The sequence below is a fragment of the Python bivittatus genome, unplaced genomic scaffold (genome assembly GCF_059951505.1).
Source record: "Python bivittatus isolate LINGU-HERP-01145 unplaced genomic scaffold, Pbiv_v1 ctg000480_np1212, whole genome shotgun sequence".
Classification (NCBI taxonomy): Eukaryota; Metazoa; Chordata; class Lepidosauria; order Squamata; family Pythonidae; genus Python; species Python bivittatus.
Window position 1 is genome coordinate 68,936,738 of NW_028277075.1, and position 12,306 is coordinate 68,949,043.

Sequence of the window (12,306 nt, forward strand, 5' to 3'; positions counted from 1 at the left end):
TGTAAATTATTGCCCTTACAACCATTCAGCCCAAGAAAAAAAAAAGTTTAACTGAGGCTACCCATTCTCTGTTAAACTGCATGCATCATTCCCAATACTCAAGTATCTTTTTTACATAACCAGGGAACGTAGCTGTGGCTCTCCTAAGATGCTACATTTCCTTCTCCAACTTTGCTGTTTTGAGTCCACACATTTTTAAAAGCCTTTTATCTTATTCAGAAGAGAAAAAAGAACCAAAAGAAAGAAAGATGTCTTGTTTAAAGGTCTTTTGAACTGATAAACTGATAGGCAAACAAAACTGGGCTGGCCTTCTTGGGTAAGCTGTTTTGAGTGCAAATTAAGACTACATCCCCCCAAGCTTTATTTATTGTATTATAAATATTTTCTAAACAATAGGACTCTGTCTTAATGTCAGTATCAACAATTACAATAGATCTAAGATTACAACTTCTTCAACAAAAATTCATATTTCTGATTTGTTGGACCCCATGTGTTGGAGATGCAGTGAGAATAATGCTTTTTTAAAATATGTTTGTGCCATGCCTTAAAATTATTAAGTCTCGTCTTAATACTCTCTCCCTTCCTGGGACTTAAGGAATGCTTCTGTCTTTTTTTGTTTATGTAACAGTTTCTGAATATTTGCTTCAAGGCCATTTCCCTTTTTTAAATATAACTTTATTAAGATTTTAATAAACATAAAAACTAACAGAAACTAATATTTAGAATAAAGAAAAGAAGAAAGGAAAAAGAGAGAAAGCCAAAAATGCAGAAAAAAAGAAACAAAATATAAACACATAGCTTCTGATTTTCTTTACAGCAGTTATAAGTATAAATTTATCTCTTACTGTATGGTTACAGAATGACTTTCATTTTTTTTATAATCTTTTTTTTTCTAGTCATCAAAACCATACATCAGTTCATTTTTTTCTGTTTTATGCAAAAAGTCTATAAGGGGTTTCCAGTCAGCAGTAAACTTAGATAAGGTCTTTTCTCAGATCAAAGATGTCAATTTGGCCATCTTGGGAAGTTCACCATCCATTCCTCCATTGTGGATAATGTCAAATCTTTCCACCTCTGTGCCTATAATAATCTTACTGCAGTTATCATGTATAAAAACAAAAGTTCCACGACTTTTTTCCAACTTTTTATCGATCAGTCCCAAAATAAAAGCTTCTGGTTTCAATTGTATATTAATCTTTAAAATCTTCTGAATTACTATATGGAGTCCTTGGGGTTCTCTGAGCTTGGTTGTTTCCTTGCAAATGTTTTGTTAAATGGCTAGGTAACATCTTCAGTGCTAGAATGGAATGGGGTTTGCTCTCTGTTTATATACAGTGGCATGCCCTGCCAAGTGTTGGTGGAGTGTGGGTTTTGTTTTATTTTTTCCCTCTGATAGTTCCTTGATTAGGACATTGTTTACTACTGATTGTATGTCTGGTGATAATCTTGATGTTAATCTCTGCTTATCTGGGTGATGATTGATGGTGAGGAGCTGTTCTGGTCTTTTGTTTTCCTTTTTATTGCCTCTTTTGAATAGTACTAGATGTTGTTTATCTCTGTGTGCCTGTTGATGGCTGCCTTGTCTGACTACCAAGCTTCCAGGAATTTCCTTGCATTTTTGGATTTAGCTTGGTCTAAGATGCTGACTGCTGAGATTGTAATGCAACACCTAGAAACTATAGCACTTCCACACATACAACCTAAAGTATGGATCCAGTATGTAGATGACACCTTTGATATAATAAAAAAAGAACAACTAGAGAAGACACATGAAACTATCAACAACATCTTCAAAGGAATAAAACTCACCAGAGAGGAAGAAAACAACATACTACCCTTCCTGGATATCATCATCAGCAGAGGAAACAACAGCCAATTAGAAACCCAAGTCTATCTGAAGACAACCCACACTAATCAAGTACTCCATTACCAGAGTAACAACCCAACCTCCCACAAGAGGAGCTGTGTAAGATACATTATTCAAACGAGCACAAATGCACTGCAGCAACCCAGAACAGCAGAAAAAGGAAACAGACCACCTATACATCATCTTCCAACAAAATGGAACTTTTTGTAACCACGCAACTTTATCAAGAAGTGCCTGACCGCTCAATCTCCTACAACACAACCAACACAAGCTATGAAAAGCTATATGCCATACATCAGAAACGTCTCAGAAACTACCAACAGACTACTACAACCGCATGGCATCTCCATAGCACACAAACCAATTAAAGCCCTCCAAAACATCTTAAGCAAACCAAAAGACCCAGTAGCCTGAGAAGAAAAAACAGGTGTCATTTACAACATACAGTGTAAGGACTGTAACAACCACTATGTAGGACAGACAGGCAGAAGGCTAGCAGAGTGCATCCATGAACACCAACTAGCAGTCAGAAGACACGATGAAAACTCCTTAATCTCACAACACATGGATAGATTTAACCATAGTTTCAACTGGGAAACTCTCAGCATCTTAGACCAAGCTAAATCCAAAAATGTGAGGGAATTCTTGGAAGCTTGGTATTCAGACAAGGCAGCCATCAACAGGCACATAAACAACATCTACATACTATTCAAAAGAGACAATAAAAAGGAAAACAAAAGACCAGAACAGCTCCTCACCAGCAATCATCACCCAGATAAGCAGAGATTAACACCAAGATTGTCACCAGACATACAATCAGTAGTAAACAATGTCCTAATCAAGGAACTACCAGAGGGAAAAAATAAAACAAAACCCACACCCCACCAACACTGGCAGGGCATGCCACTGTATATAAACAGAGAGCAAACCCCATTCCATTCTAGCACTGAAGATGTTACCTAGTCATTTAACAAAACATTTGCAAGGAAACAACCAAGCTCAAAGAACCCCAAGGACTCCACAGTTCAACTCTGATCACATATTCTCTTCTATTGGAATTACTATATGTATTGAGTTCAAATATTTCTGGCTTTTTTGCACATCCACCAAACATGATGAAATGTCCTCTCTTCTTGTTCACATTTCCAATATAAATTTGACGCACCTTTATATATTCTAGACAGTTTCTCCAGTGGCATATACCAACAATACATCATTTTATAAAACTTCTCTTTAAGATTATAACATCATGTAAATTTCAATCCTTTCAACCATGTATTCTCCCACTGTTTCATTTGTATACTGTAACTAAAATTTACATGTTATTATTTGTACACAGTTCTATTTCAAACTCAGTCTTACACTGCTCAAAACCAAAAGTTATTTTGTCTACTTTAAATCTTTCTAATAACTAGTACATAAGAGAACCACTGACAAGTGTATCCTTCTGCCACCAGATCTTTTTTTATTTTACATTCTCCTTGACAAAATTTTAATATGTCACAGTAAGTTAGCCATTTATGCTTACTTATAATGTCTCTTCTATAGTAAGCTTCTTGTGCTGAGAGCCACAAAGGTATTTTTGGGCACACCCTGGGTTTGTACCTATTCCATATTCTCAGTATGGCATGTCTAACAAAATTATTTTTAACCTTAGCTTTGTTGTATCATAAATATCCATGCCACCCAAATCTCAAGTCATGTCATTCTAACTCCAAAAACCTATTTCTCAGCAACATCCACTCTTTCATCCAAACTAAACAACAAGCTGCAAAGTAGGTGAACCTAATCCTCCTCTTTCTTTTACAATGTCAGGGCCATCTCCTTGACTCTCTACACCACTGGATGACGGTCTTTAATCAATGGGATTTGGAGCATGCATGTATGAGAAGCCTTTATATATAAAATTATTGTTGTGCTGCTTTTTCTCCTTTCTTTTCTTTTTTAGCTGTTATTTTGTTCTGTTTTATTAAAAGCAAAAAAATGAAAAATGAAATAATCTAGACAATTTTTCTAAATGATAGAAGAACACAACACACTTTCACAGCATGTAGGACGAATTGTGAATATTTATATAATTTATTATAGGTGGAGGAAATTTTAAGTGGAGACAACATCAACATGGTTATTATTAAAAATTTATTTTATTTTATTTTTAAATTAAGTTATTAATGACATTTTTTATTGGTAGGGAGAATTAATATAATTATTTGAAAGGCAAATATCTGCATTTCATTAATTTAATTATACATCAGAACTGAATACTTTAAAAAAAATCTTGGTACACATTCTGTGAAGAGCCATACCACCATGGCAGTCATGTTGTGAACTTTCACATCTCCTTGACAATTACAGGATGCACTCAGGGCATACCAAAGGATGTTCACAATACCCAGAAGTGGCCTGGTCCTGACGAAATGATGTATCATGTAGTGAATAAGATGAACATATTCATTTTATAAAAGATAATACAAAAAAGAAGAAAAAAGGAAAGGAAAAACATCTCCTCAACTCGGCAACCTTCTTCCACATAGGAGTCAGAGGCCATGTCTGTGAGTGGATGGTGGGCTGCTCACGCACGTGCTCTCTCTCTCTCTCTCTGGTGAATATATTGGCACTTGAGAGTACTCTTTGGAGTGGACCATAGAGACATGCAGCCAAAGGAGAAAACAAGGATGTGCTCTGCAGAATCTCAGGGCACCTCTTGTAGTTGGGGAAAGAAATGCTTATGGAGGGAAGAGGAAAAGACCTCAGTAACCAAAGGTATGCTATAAACGTGTGTGCGTGTGCGTGTACACAATATTAAAGTAATTACAATTTATTAAAATGGTGTGGTTTTATATCAGGCCTGAGATAAAATTACAAAGTTGAATTCTGTTCTAGGACCACTGCATGGTGGTGGATATGATATTTCTTTTTGGGACTATGGGCTGGATGATTTTGGGTGGTGGGCCATATCTGGCCTACGGGATATAGGATGCCAACTCCTGCCTAACTTTCCTCCATGTTACAGCAATTAACCTTTAGTCCTCTATATTTCTTGTGTGAGATTGGACTTTAATTCTATCTTCTTAAATTATTGCTATTTAAAATTCATTACTATTTTTCTTGCTATTTTAATTGTTTATTATTTTATACAAATTATTAATATGTATTTTATTTGAGTTTAATGTATTTTGTCCCTATGGAGTATTAGACTTAAAGCAACAACATACCTTAGAAACAAATACATTGTATTTTGACGATTCTCAAGATATCGACAAATAGAAAAGTAGTATTGGAATTACTGAAGCAATTGAAGTTGGCATTTATGCAATGTACATTACAAAAATGATCTGCAAGCAACTGGGAATAAAGTCCCATCACTATTCTACTTTGTGTTTGCACAAGTGATAGTAGTGATAGAGCTTTATTCCCAGTTGCTTGTAGACAACTTGAAATTTGTATTCTAGTCAGCAGTTTGAGTGTTTCCATGCAACTGAATTCTGCCTGCAGCAACTGACAGTGATGACATGATAAGCATTCCAAACTCAGGTAACTTTTAACTTTCCAAATAATGAATTTCTTACTTAACCAATTTTAGAATGGAAAACATTTGCCTCTGTGATATATTTTATAAAGTGAAATATGTTAATCAAAGAACTATTAAAATTTGCACATATACAAATGTATATGTCTATAGATTAATACTAGTGTATAACCAAAAAGGGGCTACCAGTTGTTATATTCTAAATGGCAACAGGAATACAACAAAAGGCCTTTCTTCAATGAAGTTTTGTAAACCATAGATTTTGGAAGCTGAGCAAAACATTACTCCATTAGAAAAGGTTAGAGATGGTTAGTAGGTTACCAGCATTGGAGGGAAGGAGGAAGCATGTCTGTTATATCTAACTACTTAGAACCTCTACCCAGAGTTAAATAATTAAAACATGAGAGAGTTAGGTAACTTAGGATAAAGTTGTTATTTCATATACAAGTAATGTCCTCTCTACTAAAATCTGCCAGTACTGGTATGGGAAATACCAACAGAAATCTGTGATATCTAACTTATTGCTATGTGCAGTGCCAAACCACTTGGAAATCTGTTCCACAAAGTTTAAACATGGATTGGATCCTAGTTGATTCTAATTTTTCTTCATTCACTAATGATGAGATCCTGTTTACTGTATGATTTCATTTCCAAAACAAATTTATGCAAATGCTATTAGTATGGATCACCATGATCATTCAAAGCAATAATCATAATCAAATTGACTGTGATAAGAAAAAAGTAAACACTTTATGTTACAAGATGTCCATCAGAAGACAATTAAGCTAATGATGCCTGTACTTGTTCTTGAGGCAAAGTGACCTGAATAGGTACATTTTTAACTTAATTCCTACAATAAATTCAAATTATACAGTATTGACAAAATGATATATATGCTACCTTACAATCTTGATCTGTTTAGATCAAGACTTTTGGGTGGCAAGGTAAAACACAAATCCAATAGATGTTAAATATATTAGAAATGTTAGGTCAAGATTATCATGGTTTAGTGAAGGTTTTGTTCAGTTCATCTGCAGCCCTATAATTTGTTATTTTAAGACCTTTCCTGATTGATTACTGCTGGAGCATCATTTCTATTCTCCAGGTTTTGAGCAAGCCATTTTAAAAAAAACGGAACAGCACTTCTGTAAGGCACAACCTGCTCTAGCATAGAAAGGCAGAAAAAGACTTTAGAATCAGCCAAAGAATGGTAATTCCTTTAGAAAACTGGGGTCACATGACCAAATTTTAGTGTCCCAACTACAGCATGGCTAAATCAAACAGGATAAAAACTTGAATCACCGTTTCAGCCAATTAACCTTATATATTTATCAGCCACGATGGACACTAGAGCACCAGATCCCAATTCACTTTTAATGGAAGTAAAATTCTGAGGATTTCCAGAGAAGAAATGGTGAACAGAAGATGGCTCCACTAAAAGCAGAGCTGATGACCACAGCAGAATGAAGAGTTGGCGAGTATATCAGCTCTTTATAATTCCTCTCCAGACAAGGAGAGGACTTGAGATCACCCACAACTGCTCCATGTGAGAGACTGCAAGTCAGCGGTGTCCAGTGGATTTAGAGCTCTGGGAGATGAGGGAATATCCATCTTGCTAAACCCATGGTCGGCACCTTCAAAAGGACACTAGGTTCGCATACTTCCTTTTCTAATCATTTTAGGAAATTGCTTGTTAACTGGTTTTCAGCTATCAGGAACCTTTGGAACCACAACTTTTATAGCACTGGGTGAGTTTCCTTCAATTCTTAGTGAAAGAAGTTTTAAGGACTTTAAAATATATATAAGAATTCCTATATATATAGGAATAAACAGCAAAAGCATGATTAGAACTTTGATCTTGGAAAGTTACAAACAGACTAAGGGTCCAGATGGATTTGAAATAAGATTTTGGAATTAATTATAAGAATCCTTCCTGTGGGAAAATGTTTTTGTTTTGAATTCTCTTTAAAAAAAACATGATAGGATGAGACTTTGAAGGTTGGACACTAGAGGGAACCAGAAGGACCTAAAGATTACAATTAAAGGAGAAGAATACTTAAATTTGACTTACTAATACAGAATGAAGCAAAATATTTTAACATTGGATATATTGAAGGATATTTTTAAACAATGGACCCAGAAGTTAATTTTAAGAGTGTCTGCCTCTATAGATAGACTGTGTTTAAAATATATTATGAAAGAGAAACAAGTTTTACCTGACAAGATCGAGACTGATCTGAAAGTGGATTTAAAAATGATAGGCTACAAGAATGATATTTAATAATTAAAAGGGATATACAAATGACAAACCAAGAGAGTGACCTGGATAATTTTCCTATATTGGATTTACAAAAGAGGCTTGTTAAAGCTTTGAAGAATTTTGTGAGAACGGACAAAGAAAAAATGAAAAGGAATTAAGTTCTAGGACATTATTTGAAGGGACTAAAGATCAAGATTGTTAAAAGTAAAAGGAAGGAATATTTATTTATTTATTTATTTATTTATTTTCCAAATTTGTATGCCGCCCATCTCCCCCAATGGGTGACTCTGGGCGGCTCACAATAATAATAAAAAAAACACAGGACTCTCCAGACATAAACATAATCTATAAATAGTTAAAAACATATATAAAAATGGCCTAAAAACTTCCTATAATTTGGCCCTAAAAAACCTGTAAGATGCTGGGGGGGGGACAACCCCACACCCCATCAGCCATCTCCATAGGTGCAGGCCCTATATGTAATATAAAGTTGGTTTATTTGAATAATGTTATTCAGTGTTGGCTCCTTAGTTCTACTAATACTTCAGGAATCCAGTAGGAATTTTTGATGATTTTCACCATAACAGCAGCTTTGATTCTAGATATTGACTATAGTTTGCCTTAAACTCATGGATTACTGTAATCCAATCTACAAGGGGCTGCCAACTGGTGGAAAATGCAGTGACACAGGCAGTTATGTGCATTCCTAGATCAGCGCATGTTACACCTCTACTCCACAAGCTGCACTGGTTGCCAGTTTGCTTCCAGGTTCAATTCAAAGTGCTGGTAATGACATATAAAGCCCTACATGGCATAGGGCTGGCTTATTTGAGGGACTGCCTCTCCCTGGTTACATCTACCCATCCCTTCAGGTCCAGCAGAAGGGGCATGTTATGGGTCCTGTCTACTAAGGAATGTCTTCTGATGCGACCCAGGAGGCACACCTTTTCTGCCACTGCACCCGCCCTTTGGAACATCATCCCCCCTGAGGTTAGATTCATCCCAATCCTATTGGCCTTTTGGAAGGCCCTGAAGATATGGCTTTGCCATCATACCTGGGGATCTGACGGCAGTATGGAGCCTGTGAAATGGTTACACTGTAAAATGGATGCCACTCTCTTGTAGATTATGTTTTTTTTAGGGTTGTAATGGTTTTCATTGTTTTAATGTTTTTTGTTGTTGTTGCTGTTTGATTATTTATTTGTAAGATTGGGGGGGGGGGTTAACTGTGTGATCTGCCCAGAGTCACGTATGTGAGATGGGTGGCTATACAAATTGAATAAACAAATAAATAAACTCAGCCGAATTAGTACTATGCAGAGGTAAAAAGCAAGTGGAGGTGGGAGGAGATATAGAATAAAAGATTTTTTAAAATGGCCCTCAGTCACCTACCGTTTATCAGTATTTCAACTACACAATCCAGTTTCAGAGTGGTTAATTTCCAATACAATCTTCTTTACTGTAAAGAAATTAGAGCTTATAATGCATCACTGAGACTGTGAAAATAAAAATAAGAATGTTTTTATGAAGTTATTTTCCTTCATCAAAAAGCTAACTTTTGCCCCTTGCACTCTGACTATATACCAACTTTCTTCCTCAACAGAGTTGCTCAGAAATACAAGGGGACTTCTGGACTCCCCATACCAACAGAAGGTACTCAGGACAACAGGTATCAGGGCCCTTCTCTTATATCACAAGACCACCAGGATTTTGATAATTCTGCTTGTCATGTTATGGTCAGTTGCTTTAACAGCAGCATGCCAAACAGATTCTGGGCAGGAAGATGACACCAAGAGTGAGTAGTTAACCTTCTTCTCTACATCACTTTTCTAACTGAAATTTGCTTGAGGACACTGCTATTTGCCCCACAGCGGAAACATATAAGTATTATGCCAGCTTCTGAGTCCAATTGATTTCTAAATTTAACTGCCTTAAATTTTGAGTTGAAGTGTTAGTAAAATTAGCTTCAGATTTAATTTTTGTTCTTAGTGGTGATGATGGACCTTTGATTTAAAATTCCAGAAGTTTAAGATTTGCCTAAAATGTTAACAGCAGTTCTTGATTAGTGCTTGATTAATAGGGATGAGATCCCTCTGACAACTTTTTTTTTTTTTTTTTTGCAATTTGATTACCTCTTTCTTGGATAAAGCCTACACATATTGGTGCAGAGTCTTTGGGTGAGAAACATGTACATGTAAGAGAAATTGTGATACACTGGTTGGCATTTTTGTATAAACTGAGATGCATTTTGAATAACACAGAGATGCCCCTGGTTGTGTTTATTCAACAAATTCAGAATATATTCATAGAAGGAAGTTATAATGGATGAAGAACAAGATTTGAAAATAATTGATCTATACTCAAAGTTGATAAAACAGTTACAAAAACTGCAAAGCAGACCTGAACACGTCAGGCATGTGACAGAGGTAGAACCTGAACATCTAGCACTTCAAATAAGTCCCAAGCTCAACTTTATATTTTCTTCTATTGGAATTTTATATTCTCCCAGTCTTGGGATAAGAGGCAAATGTACACAAAAGGACAATGCACATATTAATCATGCTCCTTAACCAATAGAAGGCACTGCCTGATTAGAGAAGCAATAAACAAGTGGGTGAGAATTCTGAAGTGAAAAGAAAGGCGAAGTCAGGAGTTGGTGTGTGTGTGTGTTTTAATTGTTGAGACTGCAGGGGCAGAAATAAACCAGACACATCAAACAGAATGCTGAGATTACTGAAGAGGCATCGTGTTGGAACAGCCTACTCATGCCACTTTAGACGAAGACATATAGAGACAGCTTTGAGAATGAATTCACATACAGTACTGTGCAAAAGTTTTAGGCAGGTGTGAAAAAATGCTGTAAAGTAAGAATGCTTTCAAAAATATATATTGTAATTCTTTATGTTTATCAATTTACAAAATGCAAAGTGAGCGAACAGAAGAGAAATCTAAATCAGATCAATATTTGGTGTGACTACCCTTTGGCTTCAAACCAGCATCAATTCTTACACTTGCATACTTTGTACACTTGCACAAAGTCAGGGATCTTGTAGGATTAGAGTCAGGTGTATGATTAACCAATTATACCAAACAGGTGCTAATAATCATCAGTTTCATATGTAGGTTGAAACACAGTCATTAACTGAAAGAGAAACAGCTATGTGGGAGGCTTAAAACTGGGTGAGGAACAGCCAAACTCTGCTACGATGAGGTTGTGGAAGACAGTTTCATGTCATAGGTCATACAGCATGGAAAGACTGAACACAGCAACAAGATACAAGGTAGTTCTACTGCATCAGCAAGGTCTCTCCCAGGCAAAAATGTCAAAGCAGACTGGGGTTTCAAGATGTGCTGTTCAAGCTCTTTTGAAGAAGCACAAAGAAATGGGCGACATTGAGTACTGTAGATGCAGTGGTCGGCCAAGGAAATTTAATGCAGCAGATGAAAGACACATCATGCTTACTTCCCTTCGACACTGGAAGATGTCCAGCAGTGCCATCAGCACAGAACTGGCAGAAACCAGTGGGACCCAGGTACACCCATTTACTGTCTGGAGACATCTGGTCAGAAGTGGTCTTCATGGAAGAATTACAGCCAAAAAGCCATACCTCCAACATGGAAACAAGGCTAAGCGACTCAACTATGCATGAAAACATAGGAACTGGGGTGCAGAAAAATGGCAGCAGGTGCTCTGGACTGATGAGTCCAAATTTGAAATATTTGGCTGTAGCAGGAGGCAGTTTGTTTGCCAAAGGGCTGGAGAGCGGTACAATAATGAGTGTCTGCAGGCAACAGTGAAGCATGGTGGAGGTTCCTTGCAAGTTTGGAGTTGGAGATTTGGTCAGGATCAATGGTGTCTTCAATGCTGAGAAATACAGGCAGATACTTATCCATCATGCCATACCATCAGGGAGGTGTGTGATTGGCCCCAAATTTATTCTGCAGCAGGACAATGACCCCAAACATACAGCCAATGTCATTAAGAACTATCTTCAGCGTAAAGAAGAACAAGGGGTCCTGGAAGTGATGGTTTGGCCCCCACAGAGCCCTGATCTCAACATCATTGAGTCTGTCTGGGATTACATGAAGAGACAGATGGATTTGAGGCAGCCTACATCCACAGGAGATCTGTGGTTAGTTCTCCAAGATGTTTGGAACAACTTACCTGCCAAGTACCTTCAAAAACTGTGTGCAAGTGTACCTAGAAGAATTGATGCTGTTTTGAAGGCAAAGGGTGGTCCAAATTTTGATTTGGATTTCTCTTCTGTTCCTTCACTTTGCATTTTGTAAATTGATTAACATAAACAATTACAATATATGTTTTTGAAACTTTCTTACTTTACAGCATTTTTCCACACCTGTCTAAAACTTTTGCACAGTACTGTTATACGTGTGCCTTAGACCAGTAAGTCACCAAATACCAGCTACAGTGTCCTGGCACAAGACCCGAAGTTAGGCAGAGAGAAGCAGAGGCAGTGACAGGCAGCAGAGCAAAAAAGTGAGAAATGCATATAAATCTTAGGCTCAGGACTTGGCACACACAGCATCACAGTAAGTTCAGTTCTACCAGTCTGGAAAGGCAAAAAGAGGCAAGCAGGAACAACCAAGCACAGAAGAGAAACTGTCTGAAACATTTTTTTGCTAGGTACA

The 12,306-nt window shown here is 36.8% G+C and overlaps 1 protein-coding gene across 6 annotated transcripts in view; it reads right to left on the reverse strand.

The window, feature by feature from the left end:
• Window positions 1-12,306, reverse strand: part of DAGLA (diacylglycerol lipase alpha) — a 119,267-nt gene that overhangs the window by 80,767 nt on the left and 26,194 nt on the right. For 2 of the 6 annotated variants that reach the window (XM_088146191.1, XM_088146194.1), the window contains exon 2: window positions 9,049-9,115. The exons of the other annotated variants lie outside the window; for them this stretch is intronic. The gene's annotated coding sequence lies outside the window, so the exon portion shown is untranslated. The remainder of the gene's footprint in view (window positions 1-9,048; window positions 9,116-12,306) is intronic. 6 annotated transcript variants of the gene reach the window in all.